This window comes from Amblyomma maculatum, chromosome 6 (genome assembly GCF_055883805.1).
Source record: "Amblyomma maculatum isolate TAMU_Amacu chromosome 6, ASM5588380v1, whole genome shotgun sequence".
Classification (NCBI taxonomy): Eukaryota; Metazoa; Arthropoda; class Arachnida; order Ixodida; family Ixodidae; genus Amblyomma; species Amblyomma maculatum.
Genome location: NC_139349.1, coordinates 31,294,956 through 31,308,881, shown reverse-complemented (window position 1 = coordinate 31,308,881; position 13,926 = coordinate 31,294,956). Strand labels below are relative to the sequence as shown.

The window sequence follows — 13,926 nt, the reverse complement described above, 5'->3', positions numbered from 1 at the left end:
CACACGGTTGTCTGTCCGTTGTCTTCCAGCAGTCGGCGCATATCCCTAGTAAGTGAAAAAGGCTCGCTTCTCCGGGTTGGTTGGGTGCAGCAGAGAAAAAGAGTGAGCGTTCGCAGACACTGGTGATCATCTTATGTGCGAATAATATGTAGTCAAAAATACATGCGCGCAGCTTTCGAGGCGGAAATTGCATTTTTTTTTTTTTTTTTTGTGTAGACCTTTCTAATCAACGCTCCGTGGGCGTCGGCTTTCTGCACCATTGTGCGCGCTCAGAGCAAGCACGAGGAAAACGCGAGCTTTTCACAGAGGACGAAAGAGATTGCGTTTTGGCATGTGCGCGTGCCCGACGGAAAGGCCTATAGAGTATTTCGGATTCTGTTTAACTGCGCACCGTCTTGGTCTCTAGGTGCTATATACTGCCTCGCAGACGTATCTGATATGTCGAGAACTCTTGCGTTCCTCGCCAGGTGATTTTCACGGTAGCAATAAGCGGTTCCAGCCCAGGTACTGCAGAGAAACCCTGAGTAAAACATCCCGAGAGGGTGCCCCATAAACATATACTCGCCATTAAAACGTTAAAAGGGGGCGGCCCTGGCATTATTTTAGCGCAGCAGTGCACGGAACTATATCATGATATGCAGAGATGGGACGGAGCACGGACAGAGAACTCGCATAAGGCTGTTGCGGCGAGCAGCGCAATTCGAGATGAGCCGTGTCGACCGGACACCTGGGTAATAAATAACGTAAGGCTTAATTTACGACTGGGGCGAGCTCTCGCCTTCTCGCACGATGTCATGCGTGTTATACGCGGCCTGTTCAGAGTGCGAACAACGACGCGTGCTGTCTGGCGGAACACGGAAGCCTTTGCGTACACGCGCCGTGAGAACACGGTGGCGCGATTTCGTCGTGTGGCGCTCGTACGGACGCCACAGGTGGAGCGACTTGTCCAAACGGCGGCTTTGTCTTTCGCGAGGCCCGTTAGGACCGCGACGCCAGAACCGCAGATGTCGCTTACTTAGCTAGTGCATATATATAGTCGGATACAGGTCAAGAAAAAAGAGGCATCCAGCTATCAATAGCTGCCGAGCTGTACCATGACGTCACGGCCGACCGCCTTGCACCTACGAGTAGCGCTCGAAACGTGGTTTCTTCGAGTGAGTCCGTGCTGGCAAATAGGTCCTAAATTATTCGTGAGTTCCAGCAAAAATACCCATTTTTACTCAATTCGATCAATAGTCGCTTGCTCATCAGAGTACAACAGATAAAACGACGAATTCTGATGGTGAACTTCAGCGCTGTCGAGTTTTCACGGAACCGCTTCGTTGTTCTGCGCTTCACTGCATCAGAGGTGTCACCTCGTAGGGCTCCATCCGCTGTGGAGCCCTACGAGGTGACACCGCTGGCGACACCGATGGACAGACGAGACGGCCATTTCGGTAAAAGTCCGCGAGACCGTGAGCGCGGAAGAACACGTTTTTCTGTTCTTCTTTCTTTTTTTTTTTTGTTTTTTCCGTGTGTGCCGCGACGTCACACATTTGGAACGATGCCATTGGCTGAAGAGGGGTCCTTTGAGGGCTGTTTGGCGGTTTTTTCTTAACCTGTATCCGACTATAGCAAGTAGACAAGCTCCGCATTCACTTGGTCTTTCTTGCGTGGACGTGATAGGAGAGCGTCGCAAACAAAAGTTATTTTTGCTTTCGAACGAGGCCATGGGGCAAAGTTCCAGCAAGCACGTCGTGTTTCCGCACCAATGAAATACAGGCGTGTTCCTCGTCAGCCGCTTGTTCCAGATTCCTCCCGGTTATCATATGGGTTAGCCACGTAAAGGGACGATTGTTTTTCCCACGCCGAAGCCGTTTAGGACAACCAGGAGTCCTTTGAACGGGGGCCGATAAAAGGGCCCTGAAAGGTTAGGTGCCTCACCCGCATACCTTTAGCGCAGTAGACTCGTTAGGTTAGGCACGCAACAACCTTACGATAAGGTCAGTGGTTTCCCTAGTGAGAGCTTCAAGGGTGTGATAACACTCTCTGCAGCTTTTTCATTAAATCAAGCTCAGCGCCGAATGCAGTTCTCTCTTGATGGAGCAGATCGTTCTTAAGAAGCGAAGCGACGTGCATGCATGCCACATAGCACGTTCCGCAACTGGGGGAAAAAGAAAAGAAAAATGAATCGAAGACGGCTGTCTTCAAGCAGTTCGCCCTGTCATGCACCTCCATACCGGTTTTTTCCCGCGACTACCTCGGCAGTGCCCGGTTGTCTCTTTGTTAATTATCGCAAGATCGACCGGCAAGACATTCGCACCTATGCACGCCGCGTTGTCGTCGTCTTCGTCTTCGTCGGGCGTGTCTGTAGACACTGTACTCAATCATAAGCGTCGACTTTTTAAAGATGTTTGCTTTTAATCGCGCGATGGTACGTGCACGGGCTGACACGCATTTCCCTCCCACTTGCATAGCGATCGAACGTCGTCCTGAGACCCCGCAGAGCGGCGCGCCAATGCAAACAATAATCGTGCGCCGCGATGCCAAAGACAAAGACAGAAAAGGAGCCAAAAAAAGAGGAGGAGAAACGCGCAGGTACCGCGTCTTTTCTTTATTCTAGGGGCTCGCTTCGTCGCGTCAGCTCGGCTTTTCTTTCGGACACGCTTGGGAGGCGTCAATATTGGGTTCCTTGATCCGTGCGCGCGCTCCCGTCGTGCTTCACATGGCGCGGAGGTCGCAAACAGCCGGGCTTACGTAGCAAGGCATCGCCTATGTTTAGTGTGCGCGGAGATGGGTTTCCGTTCCCTAGGCTCTTCTTGCTTGTCTCGGCGACAGCTAGTTTGCTATCTACGCTGCCTAGCATTGCCACTATTATAGTGCACGTTTCTTTGATGCGGCGCTTGATTTCTTTTTATTACCTTTCAGGACCGCCTGTGGAGGCCTGTGAAAGTGATGGCAGTTTGTCCAAATAAGGAGAAATGAATGATCACATCACGCAGCTTAATTCCGCGCTGAAGGTATATTATTATATGAAGGTATGCTACTAAAGACTTTTGCTCGGCTTAAAGCGCTGATGAATACGGGGGTCGCTCGGCTAAATTGGAGAGCTACCCTTCACGAATCGAGTGAACTTTACGAATCGTCGTCTGTCTCGAACTATCCTGAATGTCAGGCAGTCAGAACGAGGCCTAACCGTTAACAGTTACAACACAGCACAGATGCAGGGAACCTATAAGACGGAGAACGCTTATGTTATGCTGACGCGAAAAAGAAATATTAGCAACAGGCGTCGAAAATGACTGCAGGCCTTCGGGCATGTAATTTGCTATCATCGGTCAGCTTTACAGGAATAGAGGGAAGAGAAAGGAGGGAAAGTACCTCTGTGGGTAGCCATGGTTTAGCTTGTTAGCGAATTACGCGGTTGCAGTCGACGTTTAAAGTCGCTCACTTGCGTCGCATGTGTGCGAGAAGGCGCGGAGCGAGCGCGGGTACGCGGTGAAGCCGCCTGGCTTGTCGATAAGCTGCGCGCCAAGTCTGCGTTTTCAACCAATCCTAACGCTGGGCCGCCACATAAGACAGGCGCACCGTGTCTCTAATTGGGGAAAATGACGGTGCTTCGCGCAAAGGAAGCGACGCCCGAATCATTGCCTTTGGATGCCGCTTCCTCTTCTCAGGGAAAACGTGGTCAAATAATTCCGGAGTCGTCTTAGTCGCAACTTCACAGCGGCTTGCTGTCAGAGCTGGCATTAACGGCACGCACGGCCTTTTGAGTGCGTGTAGACAGGCGAGAAGAGACAGCGTGTCTCTTGTGAACCACAAAGGTGACTGCCACCAAGTGTCAGTCCGCACGCGCAGTCGTCGCCCCAGCTTGCTGGATCGGGACACTCGAGATTAGCGCGGGGAAGGTGCGCACACACGCCTTCCACGTCGCTATATAAGCGAAACGTGACAGGAGCTGCGCAACGACAACGACACCGCAGCAGCCTCGTGCATGTATAAATACATCTAGGTCGGGTGGCTCTCGAGTTGACCGCAAGCTGGAGCTCCCCGATCGACCGATAGCGTTGGGGGTCAACGTCGGTCGCTCAAACGCCTGTCTATCGAGGTCTGAGAGTTCCCTCTCCCTTTGGTGCGTCTGTGTGTTCGAACTTGTTGTTATATGGCATCGCTTCAAGCTTGACTCCCATTCCTCCACATGCTGGCCGCAGCAGAACGGGGTAGTATCGGCCTTTCCACTGAGCGCCTCCTGGGCAACACCATACTGTTTCCTGGACCAATTGTAGTGCGTGTACAATATAAGCACAGTGGAAGCGTTAGCTCACTGCACCTGTTATTTCAAGGGCTGCATCTATCCGATGGAAATATAAATGCGAGTCCGGTATAAGTACGGAAATGAGCTTATGCAGGGTACCCTGATATCTCGGTTCTCACAAACCATACATGTGCATACAGCACTTTTCCCGGGACGTTCTGGGAGCACTAGTTTGAAACACGTAAAAATTTGCCGAACGCAAGCTCACTAATGGAAAAAGAACCGCCTGCATTCAGATTTCGCACATCCGACGCACAGTGGGTAAATTAGGGGCTCAGCGCGCCATCTGGAAGGAGAATGTGGGCCGCGCTTCGCGTAAAAGGAGCCTCTGACGTGACGTCGCGGCGCATATCGGTCGGCTCAAAAGCGAAAAGCTTGTCCGTCCACCTCGCGCGTGCGACGAGCGTGGGACGTCTAACGGAGATCGTTCGGACGCCGTCAAATACGCGCAAGATCGGGTCCGCGATAGGCAGATCGGCGTTCCGATTGCGTGCCAAGAAAGCGGGCCGACGGCGGCCTCCGAGGAGGCGCCGCCGCGCCGGTATGGCGCCACCGCAGTGCGGAGCGTGTGGAGTATCGCGCGCGCTAATCCGTTCTCGCAGAGCGCGGCGCGTTGCGTAATGAAGACATTTGTTCGCCCTTTGGCCGCCCGTGCACCAGCGGCCAAGTTAATGAGCTCGAATCGACGGGGGCGCCTTTCTCTTGCTGCCTGTCGTAGGGGCGCGGAAAAGAAAAAGGCGCCCTTGCTAGGCGTAGCGGCAGGCCTTTGCAGGAGCGGCGGATCACCTTTAGCATCGACCCCACCTGGACATGCGTATGTCTGAGTAGATGTGTACTTAGATGTGTACTTAGATGTGGTCTTGGATTGGCTACCGGAAGTAGACAAGTGAAGGCGTGACTCAACAGCTGGCTCTGTAGCACAAGTTCAGTCATGTCATCGACCCATAACTTATAGCCTTAATAGCTACCGTAAGCTTACCTCGGTCTTGTACCACTCAGAAATGTGTTCCACAACAGTCAAAAGCTACCGGGAGTCGAATCTACAGTTCTGCATGGGTCGAAATTCTGAGCCCGGCCCGGCCCAACCTGAATCCGGATAATGAATCCAGGCTCCAGCAGCGCTGAAGTTTCTCTCACTGCTCTAACTCATGGCTGAAGTGCCTAATACGTTCTTAGCAAGAAGGAAAAGTTTTATATAGATGGCTTCCTTGCTTTTCTAAAAGCGCGCAGGCTTTAAATATGAGCAAGGGGTTAATTTTGTGGCCCAGTACTCGGTGAGCTCGTCTCGCTCACCGCGTACCTTTCACGGTGCCTGGAAGGCGCGCCGCAACTGCATTGTCTGGGCTGAGCAATCACGAGGCAACTTTAACAATGTGAAGTTATGCACCGCTTCTACTGAAGCTATACCGAGGCCAGGAGCAAGCCACACAAGAGACGCGAGAGGCGAAATCATGGCGCGAATCTCGAAAGGGATAATAAACGTCTGTTAACGGCGGGGGCGCCTGGTGGACAGGCCAATCAACGTCTCAGACTCATGTTAGGTGGATGCCGGAAAACACTTAATTTTGTGGATTCGGGACGCCTAGCACACCATGGCTATATATATTAACGCTTTCGCAAAGGTTGCGTGCACTCGGGATCGGTGTGCCCGGCCCGCCAGAAACAAATGCACCCTGTCGCAGGCCCGGTCCGAACCCGAGGCAGAGGGCTTCAGAGCGAGCAGAGCCCTCACCACACCTCTAATCGAATACCTGAAAGCTGTGCACCGGAGCAGCTTTGGCATCGAAACATTTCACACTGAACGTCGAAATCAATGAGGTTCGACTCGCTAAGAGAACTTAAGAATGGAGGCCTCATTCCCCGCCTCACTCGAAGGAAGTGGTATACTAGTTTTAATTAATTCATTCATTCGTTTGCAGGGATAATACTATGTGGCGATGACGGCGGAGAGCAGTAGAAATGATGACAAGAGCCCCGTTGCTGCTAAACACCCGAGCTGCTAGTGGACACATTTCTTCAGCTGGACTTTCTTTCAGTACCTACTAAGGTATTGTCGTTTTCACTTCACCGTGCCTTTCAGTCGACTTTGACAGATGCTCTCATGTCGGATAGAAGATCGTCCGACGAAAAAGAAGATGATGAAACAAAGAAAAGCGGTCGCGTGTCTGCATAGACGGGGAAAATAAAGCCACCGCGTGCAGTTCCTCGTTACAGACGTCAGCCGTTGTCGACCCGACCCGCTCGTGGTTTCTCAAAGCCGGGCAACGGCGTGGTATGGAACCGGAGACAAGCGCGGTCGCGTCATGCCCGACAGCAGCAATCAGGCACCGGAACTCCGACAGCGCGCTCGAAATTGCATAAACGCGCGCTTTGTTCGTCTCGTCTTACGTCGTTGCGTGAAAGGATGCAGGCACGGATGTAACGTGCGAGCGCTCACCACCCCGACGTCTGCAGTCGGACAGACACGACTCCTTTTATGGTCTCAGTGCGTTCCCTTGTATTTATCTTAAAAAGAAATAATGGAATCCATAGACTCCATCTTAAAATTCAATGGCCATACAATGTCAAACCTGACGACTCCTTTTATGGTCTCAGTGCATTTCCTTGTATTTATGCGAAAAAGAAATAATCGAATCCATTTTAAAACTCTATGGCCATACAATGTCAAACCTAAGGAGTCGCTCCTAACACCACTTATATATATAAAGCCGCGTCTTCAAGTTAACTAACAATGCGGCGTAAGCGGTCTCATTAGCGATATTTTTTATAGTTTCGGTATGTCGAATCCCAGAGTTCCATGGAAGCTCGTCCATTGCACTTGGTAGCCCCTGCCACCGAAACTGGTGGCCTGCATTTTCCAGTAAACAGTGGAATGGTGTCAGTGACCAGCTCCAACGGAAATACGGCGACGTTTTGTACAAAATGGCCACAGGTTTCTTTCGATCAGTATGTTGCTCAAAGGCTCATTGTCTTGGCGACCTGTTATTATAGCAGCTACAATTTACCCCTAAGAAGGATTTCCGACGGACAGATACAGAAGGCTATCACTCACCGCGCAGGTATTCTGCACCGAGCTCTTTCCGTCCGTCTTGTCGGAGCGCTGCCTCGGATCGAGAGCGAAGCCTGGACAGGAGAGCCAGATGTCTAAGAGCACGCCCCGGAGGATGTCCACTGCCAGTCTTGTTGCTCACTGCGAAAGAAGAAAAATGCGCTGTTGTAAATTTCCGCCGACAAGGAGAGCGAAACACATCCACACACGCACGCACACTTGAAGCATATACAAACTCGCGCTGGCGTTTATGCATAGGCAGGCTCTTGCGAGTACAACACAGACAAGGCAGCCGGGTTATGCGCAGCACACGCATCGCGTGCCGTCGCCACACAAGTCACACCAGACCGCTAATAGAATCGCGGCCGATTCTCCACGAGCGCAATATGTATCACACGATACCGCAAATCAGCCCTCACTATACGGACGATACGGCCACTTTGCACGGTAAAACCGCGGAATCGCAACGACCTGGCTTCCAGTCCGTCCGGCCATATTACAGATGGGGGTAGCTTACCCGTGCAGTAATGAAGGGGATTAGGACGCCAGCGGGGGGATGCCGCATAACTGGCTTTTTGCACGAAGACCGCAGCGGCGGTCTGGCACGGAAGTGCGGCGCTCCGTCTTCGCGGAGCATCGACGGTAAATGCTGCGCACGGCAGCCCTTATGTAAATTGGCATCGCGTGCATCGGATCTCTAAGGGTATGCACCGCGTCGCAAGGCGAGCGAATAATAATAAAGAATCGGACAAACGGTTGCCACCGCGCCGAACGAAGAGCGAAAAGGCGGCGAGCTCGCCTCCTGGCTCAAGAAGCCGGGCGGCCGTAACGAGGTGGCGTTTTTGTCCCTGCACTGTGCCGTCGGCAGCAAGGGGGGATCCTTTGAAGCCCGCTCGGACGGAGCAGCCAGCCGGCCGTCCGCTGCATACCAATGATGGCGGGGTGTGAAAGGCTGTTTGGCCGAGGATGGATGGACGGCGAGCGACCGTCGTGACCATCCTAAGTGCTTAAGTGCACCTCGCCGGCCGCCTCCTGCTTGGACAGCACAGCCACAATACGCCATGAGGTGGCTCCGGTCACGGTCAGGCTGAAGAGGAGCCCTCTCGTTTCTCGGCCAAGGGCGGCCAATAACGGGGCGTCATCGGCCGACGTCGTCGCCCTCGTTTGCTTGATCAAGCGAGCGAGGAGCGCGACTCGCTGTCGGTGCACTGCCCCGCGTGTGCCTCCTAGAAGGGCGCGCGTGAGGGACAAGATGGGGAAGATTAGTCCGTGATGGACAGACGGGGCGCAGCTAACTGCGCGGTCGCAGTAAAGATACGCTAGCACTGCGTCGTTCGTTGAATTCGTGAGGGACAGACGAGAGCTGCTCTATCAAGCTTTCATGTGACTAACCTGGTATTGATACTATAGAGGGAGAAACACGTTAACGACACATTCTAGAGGAAATCAGAAGAGGATATCGGCATGGGCAGGGCATATAATGCAGAGGGATAACCAATGTTTTCCGTGGTCAGGTGAACAGGTTCGGAACTGTGCGGAGATAAGGCACCCGCAGCTGGCACTGCTATGTGCAGATAAACAGAAAAAGGAGAAAAAAAACGCGTTAATGCGCCCACCAGGACAAATCCCGAGCAGAGAAGTATGCCGAAGAGACGTTCGATCCGCCGCCTCACACGTCCCAATGTCGAAGGCACGTCCTTGGCGGCCGCGGCGTCGTCAATCGGACGCTTCCGTCCCCGCCAGTAACGTGCGTGTCGGCAAAAGAATGTCCCATTCTTGCAATGCGAAACCCGGCCGCATGACGTGACGGCGATCGGTCGTTCGACAACGTCACGCGCGTCGCTCGGAAGAACGCCGCTCCTCTCCCCGGACGTCCCCGACCGTCGCGCCATGCCGTGTACACGCCCTCCTCAGCTGTCATCCTGTTTTCGTAGTGCCGTAGACAGGCGCATCGTTCGCGGGCGGGCGACACGCTGTCTGACCGTCAATGCTCCGACGCGGGAAGAAAGCGACATGTCTCTGCTGCCGGCGTTGCAGCAGAGGCGCCAAGAACACGACGCTGCGCCGTTAGGCGTAATCGAAGCGTGGCTGGTTACGTGTCTGCAGACTGGCGGTCGTGACACGGCACACGGCAATCGGCGTGCATGTAGAGAGAGAGAGCGCGCTTCTAATAGTTAGTCCTAATAATAACTACTAACTGGTAGCTCTACCACACTATGGACGCCCTGGGCACGCGTCCCGTTCTACTGTCGTAATGGGACGCCATTTTAAAAATTTGGAAAGTGAATCTTCAACTTCAAGCAATCATGGTTTGCAACTGCCGCGTTCACTATCTTGGCAATAACAGCGCTAGCAACTCAGGGAAGCATTTCTGTTGTGACGCATCTCAACATCTCAACTTCCTGGCAGAGGACAATTACTGCTGGAAGTGTAAAAAGAAAAAGTCCCCTGTTTGCACCAGTCAGCATAGCGGGCTATCTGGCAGAGAGGATGCATACATCTCGGTTTCTTTCGTTTACGCCTGTAGCCAGCGCTCTAGAGCCCATATGTGCTATCGATACGTGCCAAACCAGTTTTCCGCCTCCCGAAAATTAGTGGATCTAACGGAGAAATCAGCGGATGGCGGTTCGGCAATGCAGTAACTATACATTTACGCGACTCGTTTGCAAGCTGCATTGATCGGCGATAATACGGACACAAACACACAGAAGAGCATACTCCTGAAAAGCGGGGCCTACTCCCTGGACAGAACCGCTGCTCGTCGGCACCGACAAGCAGAAAAGGAGGGGGGGGGGGGGGGGGGAGCAGGCGCTCGTTGCGCGTCCCGAAGGAGAATCAGCGGCACAGCAGAGCTGGTGCTGAACGAGGGCCCCCGTCGAGGGCGTGGGGGCAGCGCGAGTGCATTGGCCCCCTCGGCGGTGCCCGGCGCGTTCTCCTACGAGGAGGGGAGGCGGCCGCCGGCCATCTGGGTTCTCCGACGACGGCACGCTCTGTGCCTTGCACGCGTCGAGTGGAAAGCAGCGACACGCCAGTGACGCCGCAGCACTGGTGGCACTACTCCGCAGAAGACATGGTCAATCCAACCAACCATTTGATGCACTGCTTCAGTAATATCTGCCCCAAGAGTACGCTGGAATGCTTCACTTGCGTGCGATACATGGTCCGAAGGAGAACCAGCGTTAAATATGCAGTAGACAGCTTAGGTCTAGTAGTTGGTTGCCAATGTCAGCCTTAAGTATATTACGCAATAATTCTTGAAGACATTGAGCCTCATTGGGTGCCAGTGGGATAAGGGATAAGTTAGGGATAAGGGTAGATGGAGGATACCTCAGTAATCTGCGATTTGCTCATGACATTGCCTTGCTAAGTAACTCAGGAGATGAACTGCAAAAAATTATTGATGACCTAGACAGGAAAAGTAGAAAGGTAAGTTTGAAAATCAATATGCAGAAGACTAAGGTAATGTTTAACAGCCTCGGGAAGGAACATCAGTTTACGTTAGGTAGCGAAGCACTGAAAGTAGTAGGCGAATATGTGTACTTAGGACACGTAGTAACCGCAGATCCGGATTATGAAAAGGAAATAACAAGGAGAATAAGATTGGGATGGAGCGCATTTGGCAGGCACACTCAGATTATGACTAGCAGCTTACCGGTATCACTCAAAAAGAATTAAAGTATACAATAGTTGCATATTACCTGACTCACCTATGAGGCTGAAGCGTGGCAGACTAACAAAGAGGGTTCTGGTTAAGTTGAGGAAAACACAGAGGACTATGGAACGAAAAATGGTAGGGGTAACATTAAGAGATAGGAAACGTGCAGAGTGAGTCAGAGAAATAACTCAAGTTACTGACATTCTAGTGGAAATCAAAAAGAAATAGGCATGGCAGGACATGTTGTGCGAAGAGAGGATAACCGATGGTCGCTTAGGGTAACAAACTGGATTCCAAGGGAAGGAAAGCGTAGCAAGAAGCAGCAAAAAGTTAGGTGGGCGGATGATGTTAAGAAGCTCGCAGGGGTCAAGTGGATGCAGCTAGCACAGGACAGGGTTAATTGGAGGAAAATGGGAGAGGCCTTCGCCCTGCAGTGGTGGTGGTGGTAGAAATATTTTATTGCCATTGGAACAAATATTGGGGGTGAAGCCCCTTGCATGGCACTTGGGTGCTCCCTTACTACATGGGAGACACCCTTATGAGGCAAAAGAAAGTCCTTGAAGAGCAATCCTCCTCATAGCACTGGAAATGATCTTCCGTTGGTCTTAACTTGAAGTGCTCTTCATGAGAGATTCCCAGTAGGACTCTGCGACGTTCGGTGATGAGGGATGAGGAAAGGTGGGACATGTAAGAAGAGTGTGTAGGAAGTGTCCTGGTTTGCCGCAGAGTCGGCATGATGAGGAAAACTGATCTGGGTATCGGGCATGTAGAAGTGTAGGGTATGGAGCAGTCCGAGTCTGCAAGCTTCGCCTGTGTACGGCCTGCGCTATGGTGAGAGGGGGAGCTGGGGGTTTATATTCACTTCATTTGTCCCGGTAGTACAAGAGAACATCACGGAAGGAGAGCAGGCGCTCTCCGGCCTGTAGAGAGGGCTCCATTTCTCTAGCCCGGAATGTAAGACCTCGGGCTAGGAGATTAACCTCCTCGTTGCCAGGCGTCCAGATGAGGCTTATGTTGTGCCGGGGCTGCCAGAAGCGTAATATGCGAGCAGCAGTGCGGGATATATAGCCGTTGGCATAATTTAGAATCGCAAGTTTGGAGTCGGAGATAAGTTTTGTGGCAGATGTAGAGATGAGAGCAAGCGCGATGGCTGCCTCCTCTGCCGCTGTGGTGGAATTGGTGATTATAGAGCTGGAAATAAGCAGCTTTACTTGATTGTCGGCTACAGCCAGGACCGGGAGCCCGATGTATATTCCGCGGCGTCCACGTAGACCACCTCTCTGTCCTCGCTATATTGTGTGTGAAGAGCGTGAACCATGGCTATTCTGCGGCCCTGGTCTCGCTCAGGGTGCATGTTTTTAGGGATGAGAGGTATGATGAGATTAGAGCGGAGGTTAGGAGAGAGGGGGACACCGTCAATGGGGTGTGTAACTGGGCTTAGGTTTAAGTGGGATAATAGGGAGTTTTAGAATAGGGGGACCCAAGGCTTGGGGCCCCCAAGAAAATAGCGCGCGGCAGCGCAACGTGCTAGCCGAGCGGCGAGTTTTAGAATAGGGGTTTTCCCGACGCAGCGGAGCCGGGCTTGCGTTCGTCGATTGCAGCGCCACGACGGTAAACCAAGAAAACGCATTTAAATATATAAGAGCCAACAACGCTATTTTGTTCATCAAAAAGTGCTACTATTGCACAAAACTATATTAAAACTACCAGTTATAAACTGTTTTTGTCATACAAGACGAAATCGGCCAATTGTCAATCCAGACCGAGACCGGGAAACCTCATTTGAACCTTCCGCGCTTTCCGCCGTCTGGTCCCCATGGCAACCAAAGGAGGCGAACTCGCTAAGCCTAACAGCTCGGCAAATCCGGAAGCAATCTGAAAATATAGTGCGTTTTATCGCTAAAATTTGGTTGTGCAGGCATCATGAGACATAGCATAAGCTTCGTTGGCCTTTCGTTTTCCATGAACGCGTGACACCATGGAGCGGTGACGACAAATGTGTGCGAGGCGAGCGGCCGCCGCTTGGCCGAGCGCCGCCATGTTGCCGTAACCCAAGCGACCCAACGGCGGCTTGGGGCGAACGCTATTTTGGAAAAATAGGGGCCGCCCCAAGCGTTAACCCAAGACCCCAAGCGCGCCTTACGTTCTGCGCATGCGCATTTCGACGCCCCAAGCTCCTTGGGGGCCCCAAAGCTTGGGGCCCCCTATTCTAAAACTCTCTAATAAAGTGCGGCCAGCCGCCGAGTTGGATAGGCGGGATATATGTGCCGTTAATGTAGCCTCTCTAAGTTCCTCGAAAGTGTTGTGTACACCGAGTTTAAGTCGTAGAGCCGTTTTCGTGCAACTTCGTAGGAGCGCGTTCATCCGGTCTCTCTCCTTTTGTTTGACGGGGAGGTATGGGAGGACATGTGTGGCGCGGATTTTAATGTAAGCCTGGATGAGGCGAAGTGTGTTTCGCTCCCGTAAGCCAACCCGGCGGTTGGCTATGCGGCGAATCAGTCGGGTGGTCTGTTAACTTTGTGTGGAGAGTCTTTATGACTTCTCCGTGCGCACCATGGGAGTGAAGAACTAGACCCAGCACACGGATTTTGGATACTAGTGGGATCGAATGGGTATATCTAGCTTGAGGGAAATAGGTGGACTGCCTGAATCGTATTGCTTGAGGTGGTAGAGAGAGTTCTGATTTTGAAGGGGAACAAGTTAGACCACGTTCCCTTACATAAGTGTAGATGGTGTTTAGTTCCGATTGTAGGTGTTCCTCTATTTCGGCATCACTGCCGCGGTTAGCCCAGACAGTGATGTCGTCGGCGTAGAGGCTGAACTGAATGTCGGGGATTCGAGCTTATTTTTCGGTTAGGTGAAGATGTGCTATGTTGAATGGTATAGAGGAGAGGAAGGCGCCCTGGGGCATCTAGCCTAACCTACTTT

The 13,926-nt window shown here is 52.4% G+C and overlaps 2 protein-coding genes across 4 annotated transcripts in view; one reads left to right on the top strand and one right to left on the bottom strand.

The window, feature by feature from the left end:
* The window catches only part of Grp170 (hypoxia up-regulated Grp170 co-chaperone protein), a 534,702-nt gene that overhangs the window by 70,135 nt on the left and 450,641 nt on the right, over positions 1-13,926 (top strand). The window lies entirely within an intron of this gene.
* The window catches only part of LOC146185400 (semaphorin-5A-like), a 143,419-nt gene that overhangs the window by 75,170 nt on the left and 54,323 nt on the right, over positions 1-13,926 (bottom strand). For 2 of the 3 annotated variants that reach the window (XM_084606340.1, XM_084606338.1), the window contains exon 2: positions 7,347-7,484. The gene's annotated coding sequence lies outside the window, so the exon portion shown is untranslated. Of the gene's footprint in view, positions 1-7,346; positions 7,485-8,959; positions 9,135-13,926 lie in introns of those variants that run through there. The other variant, XM_084606339.1, reaches the window with a different exon arrangement.